The 9113-nt window shown below is 34.9% G+C and overlaps 1 long non-coding RNA gene across 1 annotated transcript; it reads left to right on the top strand.

Annotated features, from left to right (window-relative positions):
* The first annotated feature begins 2506 nt into the window (after window positions 1–2506).
* On the top strand, window positions 2507–3868 carry LOC110903344. The gene is made up of 4 exons (XR_004876261.1): window positions 2507–2527; window positions 2611–2839; window positions 3571–3665; window positions 3781–3868. It is a non-coding gene; the product is annotated as an uncharacterized LOC110903344 (long non-coding RNA).
* Window positions 3869–9113: the final 5245 nt, after the last annotated feature.

Consider the following 9113-nt stretch of genomic DNA (forward strand, 5'->3'; position numbering starts at 1 on the left):
CTTAATAATCTATATCTATCTATATCTATATATACTTAAAAATATAAGTTTAGTTATATGTTCTATTTGCCAATGATCTCTAGATCAAGTGGTGGAGGGCTTGCATTTCTCTTGAGAGATGCAGGTTCGACTCCCACTTGGTGCAGAGTGAGGCATTGGTGGGCAATGATAGGAGACCTAGGGAAACCTGGGTTGGATCCTTGAGCCAAACGGGTTTTACCGGTAATTTCACCGTCGTGCCTACGGGCGGGTGGGTTACCGGGTTTTCCCCGGAATTGGTGGTGGACTCGGGTTACTCTCGGAGTACTCCGTTTGTCCAGTGGGTGCCCCGAGAGTACTCGGCATTGAGTTTGTTGGCCGTTCAAAAAAAGTTATATGTTCTATTTTAAAACCAAAATTTATGGTTGTTTTAAATGCACCAACCTAGAAAAATCCTATTAATTGCATTTAATTTACTTAATAATCTATATCTATCTACATCTATATTCTATATATACTTAAAGATTTAGTTATATCAACTTTTTTACAACTTTTATTATGAGGCTCTTAAATACATTTGTGTCTTTCAAGTAAGTTATAATGCTTATGGTTCAACACTTAATTAGGTAGGTAGTAAAAAGGGCAAAATTGTATTTCTGCATTAATATTAAAATGAATAAAATTTATAAAGAAATTTATTAATTTAGGCATTTAAAGTAACTGAATTTGAGGGTAAAATTGACAAACCCTCCTCCTGCATTAATTTTCGAAAGCCTTTCATCTTCGTCTTCAATCAAGTCAAAACGTATCACAGATTTAATTTCATCCGATTCATCTACTCTAATAGCCCTAAATTGATTCAATGTCCCTGTGATGATGCAGGTAAATGAATTGCCATCTCATATTCCTCTAATTCAAGCTTTCGAACCCTAGCCACTGCTTCAATGACGCCAGGTACTTTTACTCTTCATTTGTTCGATTATCCTGTAGTTAAAGTTTTGAATTCACTAACCAGTATTTCAGTTTTGTTGATATGATTTTGAGACCATCTCATGAAAGGTGAGTAAACCCAAATAAAACTTTCGATCAGTGATTATCTTCGTTTCATTTCGATTTCTTTAGATACGCACTAATAACTTTTTCAACACAACTACCTCAATCATGATGCAGATTTTGATAGGGCTTGGAATCGATATCAAATTGTGATGGCAAGTGCAGTAGATGCCGTTGGAGAATGGGGGTGACGGGAGATACACGAAGATAACACTCAAGCAACTATACCCAGCCTAGGGCAATTGAAGCCTATCAGGTTCCACATTTGTTGCTCTATTCTATCATTCATCCCTGTAATTTTTTTATGTAATTTAGGTTCTTTTATTGTGATTTCATACAGGTTCGATTTTATTTTAGAATCTTTTCATCATCATCATCATCATCTGTATGTTTGTTTTGTTTCATTAAATCGTAAAAAAACTTAAATCGTTCTTCCGGTCGGCTCCGCTCCACAATCGAGGAAACCTGAACCTTTGTTTGTTCAAGATAGATGTTCAAGTTCTGGTTCTTGCTGTTCTGATTAAAACAGGGAAGTGATATGCAAACCATGATCAGTATCAATTTCTTTTCACATAAATAGGTTGGGTAATGGGTCAAACGGGTAATTTATGGTGTGGATTGAGACGGGAATGATTGACCCGAAACACTTTCTTATCTCAACATTTTAATCTTTTATGTAGATGATTAGCGTAAAATACAATTACAAAAAGTATTTAACTTCTATAATCATCTAATTTTTAAATTAAATAATTGAAGGTGCACGTTGGGAAACTTTTGACCCGTTTCCTATTTAATCTACCTCTTTTTTTAGTTGCAAGCGTTCATTTTGAGTACCCCAAGGCGTAAAATAATGGACGAGACACAAGAAACCTTGAGAACATCCGCCTTCCCGAGTACCCACGTGAAGGTAGAACCGTAATAGTAAAACCCGTAATTGCTGGGATTTTTTTTTACTTTTTTTATGAAGAATTTTGTTTGTATGTTCATTCTGCATGAAAAATGGTCAAAGAACCTTTATATTGCATCCATGTGTTATGGTCGAACCGTATGCTGACTCATGCTGGTAACAGAGGCTACATTTTACTGAAAACCCCCACTAACAACTATGTTTTTGTATTCATATGTAACGGGTCAAATCAAATAATTTAAGATAAAAGCGAATTGGTTATTAAAAGTTAGCTAAAGTGTAATTTAAAAGTGTTTACAGTCCTACATTGTTTATTTGTAAAAGGTAGCTTATTAATGTATTCATATTTGTTACGATGGGTACAAATGTTTGTTGGTCAACCTGACCCGGCCCGTTTCAACCAGTTCTAAAACAACACAATTGTGCTTTCCAATGACTGTTAAAGATTTCATAGGCTGTCAGAATTTGATGGGAAGAAGTGGAGCTGTCCCCAGAGGCTTTCTGACCACAATGCCCGTCGCCGAAAGCCACAAAAAGAAAAAGAAACTATCCACTTTAACTAAAGAAGTCAATCTTCATCATTTTATGGTATTCAAATTATTCAGGAGCCAATTTCTTATCATAACTTATTCTCAGTTCTTTTATAACTTATTATGCTTTTGTATTTGCAGATGGGCAACATCAAATACGTTTTGTGCCTAACAATGTTCCTGATCTGGTTCAAACCGAACCTGCTTTGAACTCTATTTGGGAAACCACACGCAATTCCCAGCACACAGCCGGTGTTTTTCATCAAGGTTTGTTTTCCTAATTACTCTACAGACAGTAGTTTTGATAAATTATCGTATAGTTAGTTAAAACCTTAAAACCGAGGGGTTTCAAGGCCACAAGGAATGGCTGGTACGAATTTTTTCCATTTTTAGTATTTTTTATTCGGGATTGGCTAAACATACCCTGTAGACGACGTGACTAAAAAGGCCACAAGCTTTTACTTCGCCTTAGGCCACCAAAATGGTTGAGCCGGCCCTGACCACCGCGGTGGAGGCCGCAGGCTTCACTATTCCCTTCAAGAACTCCCCCAGCCACTCCCAATCCATAGTTAAGTTCGGTTCAGTTATACCCGCACATAAATAAAAGGTTCTGTCTCACATGTCATTCTCACATATATAATGAGAGAAATGATAAGTTATAAGGAGCCGTGTATATCAATAAGTAAACAAATGCCAATCATTAAAGTATATTAGATAACTAAAAAAAGCCGATGGCGTCTTGGGTTAGTGGTATCACGTGTTTTTATTCTTATTAAAGTGGTACGGGTTCAAGTCTAACAAAAAAGGCAATAGTGCCCGTCTTATTGAATCATTTTGATTTTAAATTTCAATGTTTATATGATTTCAATTGTTTGGTTTCATATAGTTACTGCTATTGAAATTTCCAATAATTAATCTTCATAGAGTGATTATTCTCAGTGATCCATATGAGACTTTGGTCCCTACATATTTATACAACGTAATTTCTTTTTGTTTCTCTCACCAGCTTATTGGTTTTCTTATGCTTTATATGGGATTGGAATTCATGGGCTTTACATGAATGTTTTTTTTTAAATCAATTATAAAAGTTGGTGTTTGCAGCTGTGTATTTTTCTGATAGATCTGAAGTCCAATGTCTGCATCGCTGGAAAAAGGTTCTTAATTCAGAACTTATTAAAGGTCCATAGACTCATGAGGTTTTCACCACATCCCCTCCTACTCTTTGACACGTTTGATCAAAACAGCTTTTATGGTCTCTTTTTATTATTATTATTATTATTATTATTATTATTATTATTATTTTCGCTGTAGGAGGATGAAAAAGTCCTTGAGCTGGTGAAAACATATGGATGGGCCCACAAAATGGTCTCTCATAACACAGTCTCTTCTCAGTCGTATTGGTAAGTAGTGTCGTGAAAGGTACACGATTTGTGTATAAATCTAAAGTCTTGCGAGATGTGGATTAACTATTAAAGGGATTAATAGTTTGTCTAGCAAACTTCTTCAATTGGAAAAAACAAACATTCTACATTAGTAATGCAATATGAGCGATCTAAATGTGTGATTATTTAGGAGTCTGAGAGCTTAAAGAAGGTGTTATGATAGAGCGAGTTAAACGGTTCTCCTACTCTATTAGTTATTTTATATATGTATTAACAGATAAAAATAAAGGAACTTTCTATCAAAAGGTTCACCAACGGTTTGTTGGATGTTTGATTTGTATATAGATATACTCACTATTATTGTTTATAGATGTACTCACGGTTTGTTGGATGTTTGGTTTGTTTACAACGGCTTTGATGTTTTAGCGACACATGTTAGGATCAAGGCCAATGCACGAAGATGGCCTTCACATGTCCGGACATGTAAAACAAGCCGTTCTTGCAAGAACTTAAAACATATACGAAAGCTGTTGTTCGAGCCTTCTTTTTGTATGTGTGGATCTCTATTCAGACATCTGAATAACATGCACATGTGTTTTGGGATAGAAAAGAGTACAACTTTTGTAGTAGCTTTGATTATCCATATAAAAGAACTAGAAAATGGAACAATTATAGCATCAACTATATTAGTTTCTACATTTGAAAGGGGAACTTTGACACGAAAAGTCGTAACTATTTTTCAAATTTAGGTTAGTGAAGAGTGTAGAATAAAACGATTGATGAACTAACATTAACAGAGAACGAGCAGAATGGTGTAAATTGTCGACTCCGACGTAATGCTCTGGTACAAAGAAACTTTTAACAACCTGAACCCAGCGGGTCCCCCGGAGTAAACGGTTCATAGGTTAAATTATATTCTTCCCCTGTACAGAAACTTTTAGGACAAGCTGGCGATAGATGTTTCAAGTCGGATCGTTATACTTAAGCATGGAATACTCTGTTTACTAATATAATTAAATAACGCGCTGCTCGGGTTAGTAGTCATCTCGCAGGTTAGTTTGTCAAGCATTGTCAAACGTCTTATCATGAACAAACAATAGCTATTATGCATGTCGTGCATCGCACGGGCTTTCTCCCTAGTATATATTAAATAAAACAAGGTGTTGATTAATGGTGTTGGATATTGACTTGACAACTAATTATGACCCATCATATATTTTTAATTATTCGTTTTAATTTCATTAAATGAGTGAAGCATCCATTAGTTATCCATCGTCAACTATCTTAACAGCCTAAACGTATAGAGGGGGCGATTATCAGAAAGCTAATGGTTCGAAAAACTAAAAAACTCTATACTATACCACTTATATGTAGTAAGATATACGTATGCAGTGTACTACAAACGATATGCATTTTTTAGTTTTCTCACGAATGGGAGTTTCTTATTAGCTTTACCCGATGTAACATATACATACTTGCATAGGCAATGTACGTAAGTATACTGTATGTTTATATTTAATGTACTAAATATTTATTCAAAAGATGTTTTAAATATCTTTTTAATGTAACGTCACTTACAAACACTTTAAATTAGTTATATATCGTCCACACAAATGTAACATCACTTACAAACATTTTAAATTAGCTATTCAAAAAGGGGTAGCGGCGCAGCTTGTTGCCCGTTTACCAACTATCTCGATGTAAACAGTATATGTTATAATAATTAAGAAATTCTTATCAAATATCGTCCACATGGCTTTATAATTAAGTTTCCAACATGTTCCTTGTTGGCCGATTCTATTAAAAGAGCATTTTTACGTACTATTTTTTTAACACAATTTACATTTGAGTTTTTATTTGTAGAAGTTTAACATGTAAGTAATATGAATATACCAAAGGGATTTTGGCTTTACTAGAATCTATAACATGCAAGTAATATGGATATACCAAAGGGATTTTGGCTTACTAGAATCTAGTATCAAGTAAAGTAATGTACATAGTTCCTTCTAAAGTGGTAAGGGTTTAAATCACATAATAGGTTTAGTTGTATAATTAATATGTGTATTAGTTTAATATTTACGAAATATGATATATGTACATTCATAGTATAAAAATGTATTATTTTAATTTACATTACAATTACAATATTATTAGATAACTTATATTTTCATGATATAAATAAGCAACATTTTGTTGCATTATGTTGTTGTACCATATGGGGAGTCTTTCAAAAAAAATTGATTTTTCATTTTTCATCCAAAGGTTTTTATCTTTTCATTTTAACCTCATTGATTTTTTTTATTTTTAACCAAAAGACTTTTATGTTTTGCAATTTAACCCCAACACTTTTTTATTTTCAACTTTGTTCCCCTATACTTTTAATCTTTCACAGGTTTTTCGTTTTACATTTCTTTCAAAATTTTGAGAGTCGACACACCGCAACGTGTGTGTGGTTAAACGTTTTTTGTCTGTTTTTCCCGTTTGAAATGCTCGATGCAACGCATCTATTATTCTCCATTTGGCAAGTTCGTTTCCAATGCATGGGTCCTAAATCGACTTATTTTTTTCTTTCTACGTATTACGTTTCGGTCTAATTTCTTCGCATTAACACGCCGCAACGGGTGTGCGTGATTCAACGATTTTACGTCTGTTTTTCATTCAATTATTTTTTCTTTTTTTATTTATTTTATATTACGAGCTCTTTTGTTGTTGGTGGTGCACGATTTTACAAACGTGTTTAGCCTGTTAAAATTTTTACTAAACATAATTTGTTTCGAGTTTAACCCTATACCACCTTAAATTAAAAAAAAAAAAAACTATTTTTACGTGCATATTTTTATGCACGTATCGGTATGAATTTGATATGCTCTATTCAACATAAACTTTTTTTTTCTGAATATGAGTCAGATCAAATATAATACGTTTTTGTTTAAAAAGACTATTTTTACGTGCGGGTTTAAATTCAAGTTGGTGTATGTTTAAATGTAAACTTTTTTTGAGAAATGAGTGAGGTCAAATATAATATGTTTCCATACTTATTTTATGAATGTTTCGTTAATTTTGTTTCGAAACGAGTGGAGTCAAATTGTGGTTTTGTTTTCCTTTTTTTTTTTCAAAAGTTCTAATTAATTTCTTTTGATTATACATGTCATCTTTTCCGTTATACCCGTTACATTTTCTATGATATGTCGAAATGCACCTTTTCATATGGTTAACACATCACATAATGTTTGGACTAATCCATTTGAAGTCTGCGATGTACCCGCGTCGCAACACGCGCAGGTATTATTGCTAGTTAATATTATTAGATAACTTATATTAGTTAAGATTTGGTATAACTAACTTTATTATAATTAGAAGATAATATTTTTATAAGTTTCCTTTAGAATTCTCCTATATATTAATAACCTAATGTTTTGAACAGTACAAAGGGTTAGCTTCGGTATTTCACCAACAAACTAGGCCATCTCCTTTGAATAAGGAAGAGACACTAGGAACGGTAAAGAGAGACAGAGTTAGGTGCCGGCCACCAATCCTTACGGTGGATTCACGGCGGCGCACCGACGGTGGTTCTATTCCCATGGTCCAGGTGGTGTACGAGGTCGACCGTAGGTGGCGGCGGAAACTGGAGCTAGGGTTCCGGCCGGTTACCATATCCCACAGCCGATCTGGCTTCAAGACGATGTCCCCAGCGACGTGCCACCCTGGATACGCACTTCGTCGACGGTATAGATTAGAAGACGTCGGGGATGGCGGTGTGCTCAGTTAACCCAAATGACGAAAACAGAGGACGGTTGTGGTGTTTGTTGCAGTAGACAGCCACCGTTCCAGTGGCGTGAGGAGTCAATCAACTGTGACAGTTGTATCCTTGAGATCCGACGAAGGCAAGACGGCCGACGAGACTACATGTCTTCATTACAACCAGGTTAGTCGTTTGTTTGCTATTTTGTGTTTGTGTTCATTAATTTTGTGATCTAGGGTTCTTACTTTTTAAACTTTTTTCATTAATTTTGTGTTCTAGGATTCTTAATTTCATAAATTTGTTACCTTCAGGTGGTTATAGGAGGAACAGGGTTTGGGATGAAAATGTTTGTTTGACGATACTTATGTTTGCTTTCCCATGTTTGATTATATTTGGAATGAAAATTAATAGTTTAATTATCTTGAAATAGGCTGCAATAATCTATGGTTTTTGTTGTGATTCAATTTTAAAGGTTTATTAGTAGGTAATGGGATGTTTAGTCTTCTAATCCAATTCCATATGGATGATGAGAATTAGGTTCATGACATTTGAAAAAGTTTCAACTTTTGGTTCTAAGTGTTTGAAATTAATGTGAGTCGTCTGTTTATGTGAAAATTTAGATGAGCTCTATAGGTTGCTGATATTAGAGTCTTTTGACCACTTTATATAGGTTGGTTAACATGAGAGTTTTTCATCTAATTGCTTATGTGATTACTTGAGTAAAGTAAATTGCTTGCCGAAGACGGTTTGTGATTGTTAGTAACAGAATATGGTCTTATTACATTACTGTTAACGGATTTTTTTACGTCAATAAATGAAATTGACCAAGCATGTTTTGGTTTACTTTGTTAAATTGTTAGTGAAGAAGAAAGGGTGAGATACAGAGAGATCGAAGAGAGAGCATGAAGAGACGTGAAAAGGGTTAAAGAAACCCTCTGTACAGAGAAGAAAACCCACTCAATACGTGGCTAATACACAAACCCACTCAACACGTGGCCTAAACGTTAATAATTTATTTATGAATATCGAGACATAAAGAACATTGGTCTCATGAAGTCGGTGTGCGACTATCGCATATTGTGTAACCATCCATAATGAATCACCTCGTACAGGAACGGTTCGAATAGGTGATACATCGCTCAACGGAAGCTCGGATGGGGCCAGTTCTCCACTGTTTGGCTTGCGTATGATTCTCAAACATTTGTAAGTTTTTTTTCTGTTCTGTTTTGTGACAACCCGGACTTGAATGGTTAGTATCTTAGTCTCATGATTCTGTTTTTTTTTTCCTTAGTTATTCTTGTGTTCGTCTACTGTGGATGCTTGTCACTCGCTATTTGTTAAGCCCTAACGTAAACGAGTGTCACTATTAGTATTGTGGGCCTTAGATATATGTAGGTCAAGTTAATTGAACCGAGGCCCAAACCAAGCGGGACTTCCCTTCGAACCATGTGAGTTAACTGTTGGCTAGTGGGCCGCTTTCCCCTTTCTTTTGTTACCTTAACTAGTGCGGCCCAAACTAA

The sequence above is a fragment of the Helianthus annuus genome, chromosome 13 (genome assembly GCF_002127325.2).
Source record: "Helianthus annuus cultivar XRQ/B chromosome 13, HanXRQr2.0-SUNRISE, whole genome shotgun sequence".
In the NCBI taxonomy this organism is placed as follows: Eukaryota; Viridiplantae; Streptophyta; class Magnoliopsida; order Asterales; family Asteraceae; genus Helianthus; species Helianthus annuus.